The sequence below is a fragment of the Drosophila elegans genome, unplaced genomic scaffold, assembly GCF_018152505.1.
Source record: "Drosophila elegans isolate 14027-0461.03 unplaced genomic scaffold, ASM1815250v1 contig_208, whole genome shotgun sequence".
NCBI lineage: Eukaryota > Metazoa > Arthropoda > Insecta > Diptera > Drosophilidae > Drosophila > Drosophila elegans.
Window position 1 is genome coordinate 5,751,870 of NW_024545578.1, and position 17,727 is coordinate 5,769,596.

The window sequence follows — 17,727 nt, forward strand, 5'->3', positions numbered from 1 at the left end:
GGCCAGAGGTTGTATGAGAGCCAATTGAAATGGTGACATTTCAATGGGAATGGGATTGAGTGGAGGGGGAGGGGTGGGGTAATAAGGGAACAGTGGGGGGGTCGCACCTGGTACAAGTTCACGCTGGGGTTAACACCATAATCAAGCATCAGACGGAGCCGCAGTCAGACCCTTTGACACAGTCACCCTGTCACCGGCACACGCTCTGCCGCCCACCCACCAAGTCACCTACTAAGTCACCCACTCCCAATCCCCCTTAACCACCCACAGCACGTAGCTGAGCGGCAAACAAAACGACAGTTACAACAACTACAACGGAAACGACTAGCAGGCCAAGTCAACGTGACATTTGCACCCACAAATGGCAGCGACGCACGGCGATATGCCAGCGAACTACTACTACTATAACTACTATTCAACTATTCACATTCGCAGTTCACATATGCATGCTTACTTCAGGTGGGGAGGCTCAGAGTGGGCGGTGCGATGGGGGCGTGGCACACATGTTCGACTTCATTCAAAGCAAATTAACAGGCAGCATCGTGGGGTTAAGCCGACGGGGAGCGGACCTCTCATAGACAGACAAAAAACTTTGCATTCAATTAAATTTCAACGGTGAAGAAAAACTTTTGTCCATCAGGGAATCGAGTTGAGTTCGGTTGAGTTGATCTCAACTAAAGTCAAATGAGTGGGTATCAGGATAAAAACTGTGGCCTACACTGGGCCACCTGCACAAAATATTTAATTAAAGTTCAAGGCTTAACAACCTTTAATATAAACATTTCATGCCCCAAGGTTTAAGAATTTGTTTGCTATTAAAATAAAGAAGTGCACTTAAATAGAAACATGAATATCAGTATTTATATATACTGGAGAATATATTTAATTTATATATTTATTTTAAACCGACTAAGAGGTTCTACATATATTGACTTTTTGTTATTCTACGAATACATAATATTGCTCCATTTAAAGCTATGTAAATCATACTCCAAAATTTGTTGTCTATTTTTAAAGTAAAAGAATTATGATCTTAAAAGGGCTAACAATTCCAAGACCTTGCAGAAATGTCAATTGTTCAACAATAGCTGAATGTGCCCGATATTTTTAAGTCTCACATATTTCTAAAGTTCCCGCTGCCATATAGAGTCTTTTCTTTCGGATTGCAGATAAGAGGTTTTCCTCCGCAGCTCGGGTATTTCAGCAATGCGAACAGACAATGCCAACGCATCGCGAAATTCTGAAGAGCCCGAAGACACCGGGGCGTCAGCCAAGCAGCCACAATTGCGATGACTTCGCTTATGGCTGTCTATTATGGCCCAAAGGAGTGGGTTCAGCGGGAGGTGGGGCAGGAGGAGGTGCCTCACAAAAGGTGACATGGTCGTGGCAATGGCGCCCACGTGTCCCCGCAAGACAATTACAAAGTTACTCCTGCGCGCTGGCTGCCTGCAATTTGTTGCATTGTTTGCCGCGAGTTAAAGCACTTGGAACTTTGCAAACTATTTTTGATTTGATTTTTGAAATTGGTTCTCGCTATGGGCGCCAAGCCACCCACCGTATTCCATATTCCATATTCCATTTTCCGACCATCAGGCGACCGCCTCCCGAGATGATTTATAGCGCACGTGTTGCATGCACCGGAGGAAAATCATAGAAAAAAACACAAAAAAAGCAGGCGAGTGGGTCGCCTGACGGGCCAAATCGCAGTGAAAGGCATTAAAGTGATAGAGTCTGGCCGCTCGACGGTGAAATTTGCATTTCTAATGCGCCAACGCCAACGCCGAAAAGTTTGAGTCATGACCATGGCCTGAACTCGCCGGATTATTAATATTTCATATTTGTCTGCGATAGGCGAAAAGTGCGCCTCGATTTTCGACTTCCGAATGGAATTTAAATATAAATTGTAATATTTTTAAGTGGTTCACGCTTGGGCAAAACTTTTTGACTTTCTATTTAATCGATAGGTATTTATATGTTCGAGAAAAAGTACTTATTCATTGGCTTCATTTTCGGTTAAGGTGGGAAAACTTTTTATTTTTCAAAAAATAAAACAAAAGAAGATTCATTTAATAAACTGCAGTTTTCAATTTAAAGATAAAAAACAGTTTAATAAGCAATTAAACTCTCGAATAATGCCTTTTAATTTAATTTTAAACAAAATAGGTAATGGAATCCAAATGTCTCTTTGAGCTTTAATGAGCTTTATTATGTAGCATGTGTTTAATATTTTGTTAAAACTCTTCCTGCTCCCATTTAATCCAATGAACGGGTTTTCCCATTTTCATTCATAAGAATTATTTATTTGAATTACACTTTAGATGGATCAACTTTCTTGCTTGCCTATTTTTCAACATCCATTCTGCATGGACAAAGCAAATATTTCCTTATACTAAAGATTGTATTTGTAATGCTAATTAATTTGTGGCTACTCAATACAAGTTGCATAAATTCCAGTTTAAATGCAAGGCACAAACTTGTGCCTAATAAAATGAAATTGTTTTGATAAAGGACCAAAAGTAGCATTTAATTGAGCTAATCATAAAATTATTTAGACCGAGCTCCGAGTGGCGTTGTGTTGGGAAACATTTCCAATTAACGCGCTGCCGACAGTTCAGTTTCAAAGGAATTTCCTCCCAGGTAGACGATATTAAGTCATTAGCATTTCTGCAATCCCCAAACCCATCTTTTTTGCAATTGGGTGAATTTTTCTTTGCTTTGCTTTCCCGCTCATTGCAATTTGCTTCACTAATGTTTCTTCTCTGTTTTGAAACGTCGCTCCATTCATTTAATGGCGTCTGCTTTAAATTTTCTTTGCCATTTGTAGTTGGCCCTTTCGTTCCCGCTCAAATGAAGTGTGAATGGGAAAAGCGTTTGGAAATGAGATTTTTAAATATGGCCAGCAATTGTAATTCCAAATGCCAATAGCAGCAACATCAGCAGCAGTAACAGCAACAGCAGTGGCAACATCCACAGCAGCAACACTGTTACATTTTGCATTTTATATTGCCAAGCTCAGCGGAAGTTGAGCCTCATGTCTTCATGTACTTTGCATATTTACACTAATAGAAATTGTGGCAGGCAATTGAAAAAAACGTTGTTGCTGCTGTTGTGGCTATATGCCACTGCCACTGCTGTTGCTGCTACTAGTGTTGCTGCTGTTGCCGTTGCTGCTGCTGCTGCTGTTTTATGGACGGCCATAAAAAGTGTCGCAGGGACGGGGGGCGTGGCAAAGGTGGCAGTTTTACGGCCATGCTTCTTCTTCTTGAGTTGCTGCTGCGGCTATTTTATTGTTGCGACAACAGCAACATCACTAGTGTGTCCAGGCTTCGGCCATTCCTCAAACTTAATATATCCTGTTTCCTGATTTTCATGACGTCCCTATAAGTGGCCAACAAGCTCTTGTCCAGCAATGGCCGCATTTTCTAGGTTTTCCCCAAGTTTTCCTCAACCGATTCCCACACTAACCCCTAAGACCCTCGCTTATGCTGTGCGCCATTTTCTGCATTTAAGTGCAATTCTATGCAAGAATGTGCCGACATGCATATTTGTGCTAAAGCCATTTCCCATCTCTTCTGGCTCGCTTTTCCCCAGTTTTCCCCAGTTTTCCCCAGCTTTTGCCCCCCCTCTCGGCTGCCATAAAATGTTCGTTTTGCCAGCTAATGCATACAAATGCCTGATGCGCTTTTTGCATTACAACAAGAACAGCAAAGTAAGTGAACGAAAAAGGAAAAAGGAAAGAAAGGAGAAAGACAGCTAAACAGCAAACAGAATGGTACATTTTCATGTCTTCATGTGTGTGCGCGCGACAGGGGACATTCACTTTTAAGTTGGCATTCGAAAAAATCGCATTGAATCTTGACCAAAAACAATGGGGACAAGTCTCAGACACATTTTAAAAGCCAAAGGAACATGAAGAGCATGAAAGTTGGGAAGGAAAAAAATGTAGAACAGAATGAAACTCATGGGAAAAGCATGCTAGATTGTGAAAATGTATATATGAAAGAATGAAAAGCATGGTAGATTGTGAAAATATATATGAAAGAATGTTTATAAAACAAAAGCATGGAATAGAATGTTAAATATAAGTTTGGCTTTAGTTATATACACCATATTAAACGGTTTTAAAAGTTGCCTTCAAATATGTTTTGCTTAAATTTTTAAAATAACTCATAACTTTCTACACAGTTCTTTAATATTATTATTATAAAGCATTAAGCAGTGCATAATTTCCCCAAATGGTAATAAATTCAAGCAAACAATACAAAGCACTGCTTTTATCACTTTGCCAAAGTTTTGTTAGCCAATTCGTTTTAGATTTCGCAAACTTAAATAAGAAATTAGCCAAGCCATAACCCAAGAAAGTTTGCCTGTTTTCGGACAAGATCTGGCCATTTTAAGCAATTGTTGTCGCAGTTTTTCCTGTTTTTGTTTCTGTTTCTTATTCTATTTCTACTTCGGATGCTGATTTTGTGTGTGCCATCGATTTAGTTGCTAAATAAATTAAATTTCTGCATGTGTGTGTCTTTGGCACCATTGCAAAGCCACAAAGTTTTCGGGAGCGAGAGACTGGCAAAAGACAAATGACTAGCTCTCTACATTTTTCCATAATATAAATCGAGTGTCATTGTCGATTTCGCACAGTGCAGGTGAATGAAGGAAAATCCATCACTGGGGGGTTGGAAAAATATTTGGCATAATAATAAAAGTGCATGAGGCATGCTGTCTATAGTCAAGAGTCTGCTGCAATTTTCCGATTGCCAATGAACCTTCTTTTAGATGTGTTGGCCCATTGTTGTTGCTTTTCCTGGGCGATGTTGTCTTGCTCTTCCAGTCGTTGTTGTTGTTGTTGTTGTTGGCATGCAAAAGTTGCCTTTTGTTTTGGGGTTTTAGACGAAATGAAATTTCCTAGCTGCTCTCTTGAGAATGTTGGCCACAGCAAATCAAAACCGCAACGTTCCGGTGTGTGTTTGTGAATATCGGTGTGTGTTTTTGTCGATGGCGAACACGAAATGCCACTTCATCTCAACGAGAGGGAAAGAGAGAGGGCCCAGGCAAGTGAAAGGGACAGCATGATTGTTGTAATGAAACGTAACGAAACAAATCAAAGCATGTGGCACGTGAGTAGCTGAACATGCTCATCTCGATATAGCTAAGCCCCTGACCAGTATGTTACTACACTGAAAATATAAAAAGAGTTTCACTTCTTACAAAATTAAGTTCAAGTTTTTAATAAAGAAAGATTTAATTGTTTTTTAGGAAAACTGGAACTTATTTTGTTTAAGGCATACTTTTTTATTACTGTGTACATACCTTCTCTTCCTGCCTGCCAGCTTTTGCAGTTGAAATTATAAAGTACACGGCTGGCTGTCGTCGAAGTGCATGAAATGCTTGCATATTACTTGTATTTCTTTCTGCTCTGCTTCAGCTGCCTCAGTTGCATCCCCTCGATCCCCTGCGTTGCGGTTATTTTCCTTTTGATTGGCTGTATCCCCATCTACGTGTTGGGGTCACAGGAAGCGACCCGAGGTATTATTGTGAGAAAATTGTTTTGACCAGGCGGCAGATGGCAGCAACTTGCAACGACAAACTTTCCGCAGAGTGCAAAAGTTGTAGGTGCAAATAGTTTTTGTTCTCTAATTTGCCAATCAAAAGTTGAAATTAGCGAATTACGACTGTCAATTGAATGATAACTCTTCAAGTGTAATTTTACCAGCCATCATTATATATTGTTATAGTCAATCAAGCATTTTTCGTTGCATTAAATTTTTTACTTTACTTAAAATATAAATATGCACAAAAGATTTCCCTTTTTGTCCTTGCAAAGTCCCATCTAATAATTATCCGGAAAAGCAAATTGCATTAGGAAACTGTCAATCAACTGGCATTGCTTTCAATCGAAGGAACTGCCAATCAATCGATCAGTCTCTTCGCACAACTCACTCACATTTCGTTTTAACAATTTGGCAAAAAAAAAAGGAAAAGTCGATGACTACAAGTTTTGTGCCATTTACAGTTTTTGGCAACTTCTGTTGGCAACGACATCCGTCAGTTAGTCAGCTAGTCAGTCAGAAAGTCATTCAGTCAGTCAGTTAGTCATTCAAGCAATCAGTTAGCTGATGCCCCGGGGGCGGCCTAAATGTTGACACTTTCATTTTTGCCGGCACATGCTGTTGCTGAAAACTGCAGCTGCTGCGACAAATATTTATTCATATTCATGGGAGCAAACACAATTTTTGTTGTTTATTTATCGCGCCTCGCCTCGCCTCTCCATTGGGGGCGTGGCAGCTCCTTTTGCCCGCTGCGACACTTTTCGCACTGCAGTGCGGCAGCCTCTTGCCGAAAAATCAACTGACAACTACACGCAATTTATGGCATTTATGTAAAAAGCAAGCAAACAAGTGATGCAATTTTTGTGTTGCATACAAAGCGGCGCTCATGGGTGGCTGTCAACGTGGCCAACGTGGGTGGTTGGTGGTGGGTGGGTGGCACATTTTTACCCAACTTCTGCACTTGGCATTGTGCTGAAAAATCAATTAACTACACTTTGAAATGTTACGTGAGCGGCAGCCGGCCCCTTTTCGATATTGGACCCACCTTTGTGGTATTATAAACTGTTGCACTATACGTATTTTATATATACAATATTTTTGCAACTAATATTGAAATTCCGGGAGCGTTCGGGCAAATAAAAGTAAATCTGACGCAGCTGCAAGGTAAATATTTAGTGAATCGGCTCAGTCAATAGGGGGGGTTTTTCCTCTTTTTTTTTTGTTCTGTGCGAACCCAAATAGCCATGACGCCGACAAGTGCACTTGACAGCGCACTCCAGAGGGCAGAAGGGGCCGGAGTGGGCGTGGCATCAGTAAATATTACGCCCGTAGTCACGCAACAGGGACGTCGGCAAAAAAGGGGGGGCCAACAAACAAAAAAAAAAAAGGTTGGTACTCCTGCGTTTATAAAAATGCAACTAGTTCCCGGCATAAAATCCCATGAGCTGGATGACTGCGGATGTGGATTCAAAAGCGGATGCGGATGCGGACTTACCGCCCACACACACACACACACACATGGGAAACCACAAATACCTGACTTGAACGGGTTTTCCCTACCATTTTCCTCAAACTTTTTTTTTTTGGTGCGTACAAACAAGCGCAAAAGTTATGAAAACAAGGATAAAGAAGTGCTGGGTCAAAGACAACGAAGAAAATGAATTTTCATTTGTCTATGTATACGCAGAAATATGCAACAGAAGCCCCAACTGAAATCGACAAAGAAAACAGAAAAAAGAGAATGAAATAGAAAGCCACAGATAGCTCGACTTAACGTCCTCAGATTCAGTCAATGCAGGAACGTAGGAAGTTAGTTATAAAAGGGAGGATTGTAAACGGCATTCCATTTCATTTCAAATCAAATCAATTTCTTTGACAGTCTGCATTGTGCCTCAATCAGTGCAACTGAATGTCAACTATTGCCAAGAGTAGGTGGAAATATTCCATGACAAAAAGGTTTTGATGAAAAATCGATTTTTTTTACTCGGCGTTGTATAGTTAATAAAGTGGCTGCTTTTTATTAGGGGCTTGTGCATGAGGCTTCTTTTTTGTGTAGAACCTACAGTGGCTTTTTTTATTTAAGTGCTTTAGTTGGAGTTTTAAAATTCTTAGAGTTTTCTTAACCAAAAAGTTCTTATTTGAGTGCCTAACAATTTATTAAACATTAGAAACACATTACACTTACCCTCTTTTATTCTGCTGTACTTATATTTATGCTTTGAGTGGCTAAGCTTTTCTGGGTAATTTTTCTTCTGACAACTTTTCTAAACTAACTTGTCGGAGATCCACCTTTCACCCAGACTTTCCCTTTTTCCTGCTCAAGATTCGTTCCATTTCCAGTTACTTGTCTCATATTTGCCTGTTTAGCTAGTTTTCCAGACTATGTGTGTGTGTGTGTTTTCGTGTTTGCCAACTTAACAACAGTAACAAACAGCAGAAGAGCCGCCAGCAGCGACAACAGAACGGAACAGAACAGAATCCAAACCCAAATCTAAATCAGAATCAGCGGAAAGGGAAGCTCTGCAAACAAACTGGGAAACAGGAAAAAGAAAATACCCGCGTTTCAGATAAAACAAAAATTATTTGCATTTCACCTGCATGTTGGCACCTGATTGCGGCCGGGGTGTAAGTACCCCACCAAAAATGTGTCTAAAACCAGCCACCCACCAAAGTCACAGACTCCGCCGATCCTCTATGTCGGCCCATCGCTCAGGTTTTTGCACTGGGAAAAATAATTAGCTCAATTTCACAATTTATAAAAGTTAAGAAGTTTAAATTTAAAGTTTAAAGAATTTAAGGAACTAAAAACAATGAAATAATAGCATTTTAAAGTCAAAAGTGGCCTTAGTTTTCCCCACTACAACTCTACCATTGTGATTCTCATTTAGTTGGTCGCTTTCCACAGGACTCAAAAATATTTGTGGAGCTTCGTTTGGGGGAAAGGAGGAGGGGAATAATGCATACACCTGCAGCATTTGTGTAGGTGTTCAGCAAACACGTGGCAAAAAGGGGGCGGAGTGGGCAATAAGGGGGATCGCTTGCTCCTGTCTCTTTGGAGGGACATCCACTTCAGTTGCAGCGACATCAGCACGTGCATGTCCTGCAACAACAACACCCACACACAGCCTTCTTTTACCCACTTCTTTTTTTCACCAGCCACATTGGGGTGTCATGTTGCTGAGGCTGAAATGTCAACAGTTTTCTTTGCGCCCATTTGGCGCACGCGGGGATTAAATGGGTTTTGGCTGCAGCTGTCTTTGACCCCGACCAACCCGACCACGCCTTTAGCCGCCCTCTTTTGAATATGACAAAAAATTACAAAAAGTTGTGTCGGCAACTTCAACCAGAAGTCACTTTGATTTGGCCACAAAAGCCGAGTGCAGAGGTGAAGAAATGCCGGAAGACTCGCAAAAAAATATTAATCGCGTGCTCGCTTATCTGATTTGTGCTCCCCCTGGCGGGCGGACGCTGACTTCAAAGTTGATGAAGTGCCAGAAAGCTTCCGCGGCACTTGACACCGACTTCCGTCCTTCACGTCACCCCACCCCACCTCTCCACGAATTCCAATTCAATGCGCTTCGAGTTGCGGCTACACTCAATCGCACATACGCCACGTGGGCCGGGAGCCCTCGAAATGGGATCTCCGCCTTGCTGGTGGGCCAGGGCATAAATAAAGGCAAATACGCAGCACGTTAAAATATATGGCGTACAAAACGTGGCGGAAGTGCCAGCAAAACAAACCTGGAAATGAAAATATAAGTTGAAGAAGTCTGAAAAACTAGAACGAAGTCAAGATGCTCTGGGAAAGTAATGCGATTTAGGTTAGGTAGAAAGCAAAATAAACGGTGTTGGGAATTTAAATAGTTTTGGGAATGTTGTTGCTGAACTTTCAGATGTTTTCTAGTTTTTATAGAAAGAAATCTAATATGTATGATTTTTTTATAATTTTTAATGATTAGTTTAATACTGAGATTTAAATTAAACAGTGGTTTAAAAACGATGTTGGGTATAGAAAAATTGTGGAAATGTTGCTTTTTGAATTCTAGATATTTTTTAGTTATTAAAGAAAATCTATAATGGTTTTTAATATAAATAGCATGCAAATTCTTACCCTATTTCATATATTTTAGGGCTGTACAATTTGTATTTCATTTCTCAGTAGGCTCTTTTTTAATGGCATTTGTAGACTAATTTTCAATTTATTTATATATGGTTTCCTTCAGCTCATTTGAAAACTACACAATATCATTTATAATATTTCCAGTTAAATCAAAGCTGGTAAGCCAACAAAAACTCTTTCGTTTGCTGTAGAGTAAACAAAACAAAATGCTGTCCACTTGAGGCAAAGCAGCCAGGCATCGCAATCGCAGGAGAAAGGAGTCCCCTTCCACTTCCTTTTGCCATTACGCACGTGATTCATATGCAGAGCTCCTTATAAAGTGTCCTTTCGCTGGCTCTCGCCACCGTTTGTGTTTGTGTGTGTGCGAGTGTGATAGGTGTGCAGGAGCCTTGTCACAATAAATTTAGTAAAAGTGACAAATATTTTATGCTTAAGAATAACTGATGAAGTGGCTACAAAGCGGCGACGCTTTCAGGAGCCACGAGACACGGTCACGTCGAAGCAAGTTGGCCAGGTTGTTGAAATGGTCTTGGGCTGTTTGATGGGGGGTTACACACAAAAAGGACCCGACAAATAATAAAGCGCTAAATCATAGCCCCGCTTAGTACTTTCAACTGCCTCCCAACAAAAAAAAAGAAAAAATTAAAGCAGGGCAAAAACTTGGCTGTCAGTTAGCTCATATGTCCTTGCGTAGGCCAAAACGAATGTGTGCGTGGCAAATAAAAGCAGGCAGCGCCGGATATTACGACATATTGCTCCGTACACACAAAAATTGCGCCAAGGATTATGGCACTACATTACAGGACCCGCAGCAGTCCATCCCCGTCCTAAACCCCCCGATTCCACTCCCCGCTCATGCCCTGCATATGAATGATGGGCATCATTTAATCAGTGTCTATGACTCCAACACCTCCAACAACCCAGGACCTGCGAAATTGGGTGTTTTGTTTGCCCATCCTGTTTGTTTGTGTGCTGCGCTTGACATGTCCTTAGGTCTGTTTGTCCTGGAATTTAACGCAGTGGTATAGTGTATACTAAAAAGCGAGCTGCATTTGGCTTTAAGTTATGTACTCAGCAACAAATATCCCCGGCGAGCATTATCCAAGGCAAACAGAAGGTCCACAGAGACCTGAGGCTTACCCAAACAATTCAGATAGTTGCGGGAATTAATTATATTTGAGATAAAATAAGATAATCAATACTTGAAGAATTAATCTTAAGCAAAACCGCAAAGGAAATAATTCGATTAATTTACCAATTTAATTCCACTTGAAACCGTTTCACTTCCTTCCTTATTTCTTGATTTTTCAGAAAGTAAGCTTCTTTATTAGCTTAAATGTCAGTCTTTTTGTGTTCCTTTCAAAACTTTAAAGACAACTTAATTCGACTGCTTAAACATAAACAGTAAAGAGGATAATCCAAACAATTCAGATAGTTGCGGAAATTAATTAGTTTTGGGACAGGGAAAATATACAGTTATATTATAAGATAATCAATACATGAAGATTTAATCTTTAGCATTAGATCTTAAATTTATTTACTTAGGTAGACTTACCTTGCCTTATTCCTTGATGTTTGAAAAAGTAGGCTTCTTTTTAGCTACATCATTATTGCAAAATGGTCCCTCTTTCCGTGTTCCACTAAAAACCGTAAAGACAACTTAATTCCACTGTTTAAACATAAACAGTTTTTCTTGCCATACCCCGCCAAATTTCAATTTCCAGCATATGCAGATTAGCATCCATTTACTTGGCTACATTTTTGCGCCCTTTTAACAAACAATTATTTGCCATGAATAAATTAGCAGGACTTTGCGACCGCCCGCCTTCTTTGCGACCCACTGATCAATTTAAAAGAAGTAATAACATTTAAAATTCAAATGCAAACAACGCACAGCATGGGTGGGAGAATGGAGCGGCAGCAAAAAATTGAGCTTATAAAAGTGGGTGTGGCCATAGGCTAAAACCTTGAGACACACACATATGTAGAGGAGCAGGGGCAGCTGGGCGGGAAAAAAGTAGAGGAGCAGTAGAGGAGCAGTAACCGCGTTGTCTGGCTGTGCCGGTACTTAGATGCCCATTATGCCTGCGGGCCATAGACAGCAACAGCAACAACGATTACGACAACGACAACTTGGAGCAGTTGGGGGCAGAGTGGGAGTGGTAGGGAAGCCAAAGGAGCTGGAAGCTTGGTGGCAGGACAAAACAAAAAGCGCCTTCAGCACATCTATGGTATATGCGAAATTAATTGTCTGTTTGTTGCCAACAAATTTGAATTTAAACCGCATGCAGGGCACTCCAAGAGCAACGAGAATAGCTGCACAGACAGAAATAATTGTATCTAATGTGCAGCACTCTAAATATCAGCATTAAATAAGAAAGGGATGATTGTTTGTAAAAGCTATAAAAGAGAGAATATTTTTTTTAACATAATTTCTGACTTAAAATTTTTGAAAGTTATCAGATTTTAGGCATTTTATGGTACTTCACATGTTGCTATACATCTTTTAAAAATAATAACTTATAATTAAAATATTTTAAATATTTAAAACCTTAGTGACTTACAAATTAGCTCTAATGAGAATAATCATTTAAAAGCTTATAAATTTATTTTTCCCAGACTAAAAAAAACAACAACCATTTAGTCGAACTAGCTATCTATCCAAAAGATCTAATCAGTAATAACTGTTTTATTACACAGGATGTAAGCTGATTGAACTACCTTTACATTTTGAAAAATCTACTTTATTCTCAGTTCTAAATAAATAAGTCAAACTGTTTTTTCTCAGTGCAAAAACAGCTGAAATGTGTGAAATGTAAGCGGCAGTCAGGCGGGAAAACGTCGCACGCCCGCCCAATCCCGCATCGCATCGCAGCTCGGCCGAATCCGCTGTCTGCCCGGCGACTTCGACTCCGATTCCAGTTGGCTGTATTCCTGTTCCTGTTCCTGGTGATTTTGGTGCTTTTGGTCCTTTTCTTCCTTGCACTAACACTGCCTCCTTGTTGTAGTTGCCGTGTGGGTGCGTTTGTTTGCTTGCGAAACAACTTGAAGTTGTTGGTTGGGCTTAAGTTGCCAGTAGCTGGTAGCTGTTGTGGCTGTCGCTCGCTGTTGCCGTCATGATGTTGCTCCGTTTCTCACAGTTGGCCTTGCGGTTTGCTAGCAGCGCCGAAAAGTTCGGGAGTCGCTGCTGCTGCTGGTGAGGCCGGCAAAAGAAAGTTTCCCACGCAATTGTCTGGCCGAAGGTCCTGCGGGGCAGAGAGAGAGAGGGAGAGAGCAGGACCCTCCTGCAAGGCACACAAAGCACACACATACAAATACCGTAGGACACCCTCACACGGAGGAAGCAAATTAATTGCTGCTGTTTTCGGCGCTTATTTGTCTTTGAAATTTGTTTCATGCCAGCAACTGGACCCCAGAATGTCCTATCCGCCATGGTCCCCCGCTCCCTTTTGTTGGCTTTCTTCCTCGCCGTTTGTTGTGTTTGCCTCCTGCCTATTTGCTATTTAAATTTAATTTGCATTACTTAAAGAATTTAAAAAGCGAAAATTCCTCATGCGTAATGCGACAAGCACTCCCTGTGTTTCCTCCTCGCTTTCGGTTTCTTTTGAGCAGCTTTTCTGCTTGAACATTTTTATTTACTTGCGGCCGGCCACTGGTAATTTCTGTTTATTTTCGCAAGTTTTTTACGGCCAGACCCCGAATACTTGGTATAGTTTAATTTTTGTATGCTCTCTACCATATCTTAAATTGTTCAAATTGCTGACCCTCCTCTCTCACGCTCTGTTGTGCGGCACAAAAATAATAATAATATTGCTGACCCAAGATTGCGCATACGCACCATTGGCCACTGCACAAGCGAACCCGTGTCTGGGCACTAAATTGCATATTACCGCAAAATCAATTTACATTCCTAAACTGATTTTCTGAGCTCTCTCCCACGCGACCGTGTGCGGTAGGAAAAAGATTAAATTAAAATTATGCTGCTGCTGATGCCGGTGCTGCTGCTGCTAGCTCGCCAACCTCCAATTAGAATGGCAACGCGACACTTGGTTTCCCACCCAACTGGAACCCAAAACCACCTACCCAGATCTCATATGGGAATTGCTTTCTGCTCTGCCAATTAACCCGCTGCCTGCCGCAAAAGTTCCGTTAAGTAAAAAGTTTTAAAGTTTTATGGATTCAAAGCGGTTGCACTTGATGTATCCGCACTCATGGAATTTAATTTGCAAGTCGTTTTGGTGCTTAGTGATTTGGAGAAATTAAATAGGAACTTTGCGGGAACTTGAGCTCTAAATATTCTAGTTATTCGTTGGCAAATTTATTTCCCTCGCTTTACTATTGTTGGGAAAGTTTTTGGGATCTACTTGGATTCACACGCAGCGAACTAAAAGGTAATAAGAGGGGAAGTATGTTGAAGGCTACTGTTTTTATATTTCATTTTAATGGATCAAATTTTATATGGTAGAGCGTATATTACAGCTACAAAACTATTTCCATCTTAAATTAAGATTTGGTAATGAAATTTTCACTTTTAGAATTCAATCAAGCTTGACTCACTTATATTTCTACTTAAATACTCTACATTGATATTGACATGTTCATATTGATTTTTATTATATTGCTGCTAAAAGGAAATTGGCTCCTGATTGTGCTTTTATTTAAAAATATTTTTATTAAAAGTCAAAAAAAATAATCAGCAGTGTCGCAAAAAAGAAATATATATTTTTATGGATTGACTATAGCATTGGACATTATTTGGTGGGCTTTTAATATACTTTTCACCCATTTATGTGATTTTTATGGGGTAGAGAATTGATTACAGTTTGGAATTCGCTTGAAAGTGATTTCAATGCCATTCGTTTTATTGTGATTTTTCCGCCCAGCAGCCACAATGGGTTAAGCGGACTTCTGGCCATTTTCGTTGGCCAAGCGGCGAGTCGAGCACGTAGACAGGTGCTTTTGGCATGGGCCACATGGCTCATATCCTGGCAGAGATTTCACTTTCGCTCCGTGTGCGTTGCGCTGCGTCCTGGCATTCTGGTGTCCCGAAGTCCTGGCGTCCTGGCATTCTGCCACTCTGGCGTCCTTGGCTCGCTCACGTCGTCGGGGCCATTTAAGCCTTAAGCAGGCCACTTAGTGGCGCGGACATAAATCTGTGCACCAAATCCGAGCAATTAAATGCATCGTAATTTAGCTCGGTCTCCATGCTCCATGCTCCATGCTCCAAGCTCCTTGCTCCCCGAAACCTCTTTACTGTGCAATTAAGTAGAAGTGCGCAGACCGATTTCCCGGCCACGCCTTCTGCCCACACTCACACACACGCACACGCTCACGTGTAATAATCTGTGCCGTGAGCTTTCGCCATTTTGTTTCGCATTGCCACGCTCCACAATTTCTTATTAATTGACGCGAATTTATGTATTTGCCACGCGTTATTGCTGCCACCGAAGAAATTAAAAAATATAAACAAAACGCGTTTGTTGTTTTTGTTTTTGGGGAAAGGGAGGTGAAACCGGAAAGAGCAGGAGCACCAGCCACATAAAGCACACAAAGCGTATCGGGTGAGGAATGGGCATCCAGTGGCGAGATGAGGCGGAGACAAACAACAAACGCATTTTTATGGCACTTAGCAATTAGGGCTGGCCACAGGAAGTGGGTGGCCATTGGGAGTGGGCGTGGTTGAGGGGAGAAGGGGCGAAGGGGCCATCACCCCGGGCGTTTTGTAATAATTTGTGTGCTTTTTATTTGTACTTTGATATCCCAGCAACAATCAACGAGCTTTAATACTCTTAAGAAAACGGAAATAATAAAAGCGGAAGCTTAAAAAAATATATATAGATATATTTGAATGGTCCCTGTGAGAGGATTAGAAATGAATGCCTTACATAAATACCCACACTACCATAGAAAATATCCGTTGATGTTTGAGAGTTTTTCCGGTTTTTTCCTAAAATATGTAACTTAATAAATTCCGTACCTTAAAAGCAAAGAATATTCTTTATAACATTCAGCACATTTTCAGCATAAGATTAATTTAAATAAATTAAATTTTTCGCAAGAAATCTAGCCCATAATCCAACACCTTTAAATAGGGCATCTCCGGTTCGCCCGTTTTCCGAATTCTTTTGAATTGCCCACCCACTTTGCTTTGGCCGTAATGTTAAGTTAACGTTGGCCGCTTGTTGTTGGCCGTTGTTATGGCCCCGTTCGGATGTTTGCTATTAGAGGACCATTAAATAATTGCTGGCAATTCCAGAACAACACAGAAGGCAACAACATTTTTGTGCTTAGCTCTGCTCTGCTCTGTTCTGCTCTGGTTTCTTTTTATTAAAGGCATCTAATTGCAGGCAATTTGTGGGGCTGAGATGGTCAAAGTGGTTGCGAAACTTTAAAAAGCAACATCAACTCTCGTTTAATAAACAGAAACCGAGGGGTTGGGCGAGTGGAGAGAAAAGAACGGCAATAAGCGTATTAACAAGGCCCGCACAAACACCGACATAATCGTAATAAAGTTAGCAGGCAACGGACAAAACCGCACACGTGGCCCCCCATATAGACGGGCCGACTGACAGGGATTTGTGAACGAGTAACCAAAGACTGGGGACTGGGGACTGGCGACACACCATAGCACACCATAGTGGCAAATCCCATGGCCGAAAAGCCCGACCAAAAACCAAAAACCAAACCCCAATGGGATGGCTCCTGCACGGGGTAGGGCAAATTGTAACCGCAAAACAGTGCAAAAACCGTACAACAAAATGCAGTTGCCCAACTGCAAAACTCTCAAACTGCCATCGCAGTTGCGAAACTTGTCTGCTGTGTTTTGGCCAAAGCTGTGAAATTAATTAAATAATATTTATTTGTTGTAAGAATTTATTAAAGGATGTACATATGTACCATGCTCGACTAGGTGTGAAACTTTTGCCTTACCGTTTTCGGCGCAGACAAAGTCCAGCACTTGAATACAAACTCCGAAAACTGTTAACTTAATTGTTAACTGTTGGAGGACGAGTTACAAAGGAGGAGGTATTCGGTAGTTGTTTTTGTTGTTGCACCACAAATTGCAAATGAACACGAAACTGGAAAAAAAAAGTTATCCATGGCGTATACGTAACATTTAACTCTTGCTCCAATAAATAGTGCTTGAAATTTAATCGGGTAAATTGAACTGAACTTAGCTTTGCCCTCCCCTTTTAATTGATCTGATTTACAAATTGTGCAGGGCGAAACTATTTTGTGCATTCGAAATTCGCTGTTACTTAGCTTTTATTGGGGATAAAATTCTGGTTTTATTTTCGGAAAATTTGCCCATAATGATAACACCTTTCCATTTAGTTTTTCAATTTAAATAATATTTCTAACACTTAACAACAGATGCTTAGATGCCAAACTCATTTCCTTTTTAAACTAAAACCAGGGCCTCAGGTTCAAAATGAAGTCTGTGTTCCGTTTAAAGATCTTCAACTGGAATCGCCAGCACTCGGATTGCCTCGCCTCGGTCTTGCGGTTTTGACCAAAGAGCCACTGGCTTTGCAGTATTTACTAATCTGCATGTTGTTTGGATTGCCCTCTCACATTTCTTTCATTCAAGCTTAAATTTCCGGCTTGAATTTCTCTCCGGCAAACTGCTCGCCGTTAAAACTTGCTACCTTAAAGTGCGTAATGAAGCTCTCTACTTGAGTGATTCAAGTTTTCTGGTTACCAAAATGTTTTATTCTCCTTTATTTCCTCGAAATTCAGCTTGCATTTTGCACTTTCACCGAGCTCTCGCCATCCTGCAGCTCCTGTTTCGGAGTTTCCTTTTGTTTTGCCGTTGCCTTTTTTTTAGCAAAAATTATCGTAAAAGAATTTTACCTGAGCTACGTGACTGCTGAACTTAATATCCGTTTGTCATAAGCGTTTCTAATGCTCACACAGCGGCACACACGTATACGGCAATGGCCAAATATACGTATATCCTTGGCTGCACTTAGCCGGACTAACACTCACACACACACACACTCCTTTCATGGGGGCACGTACAAATGCCTGCCGGAATCGCTGACGGGAAAGGGGAGT

At 40.9% G+C, this 17,727-nt stretch overlaps 1 protein-coding gene across 1 annotated transcript in view; it reads left to right on the forward strand.

Annotated features, from left to right (window-relative positions):
• The window catches only part of LOC108145946, a 120,230-nt gene that overhangs the window by 87,626 nt on the left and 14,877 nt on the right, over positions 1 to 17,727 (forward strand). The window lies entirely within an intron of this gene.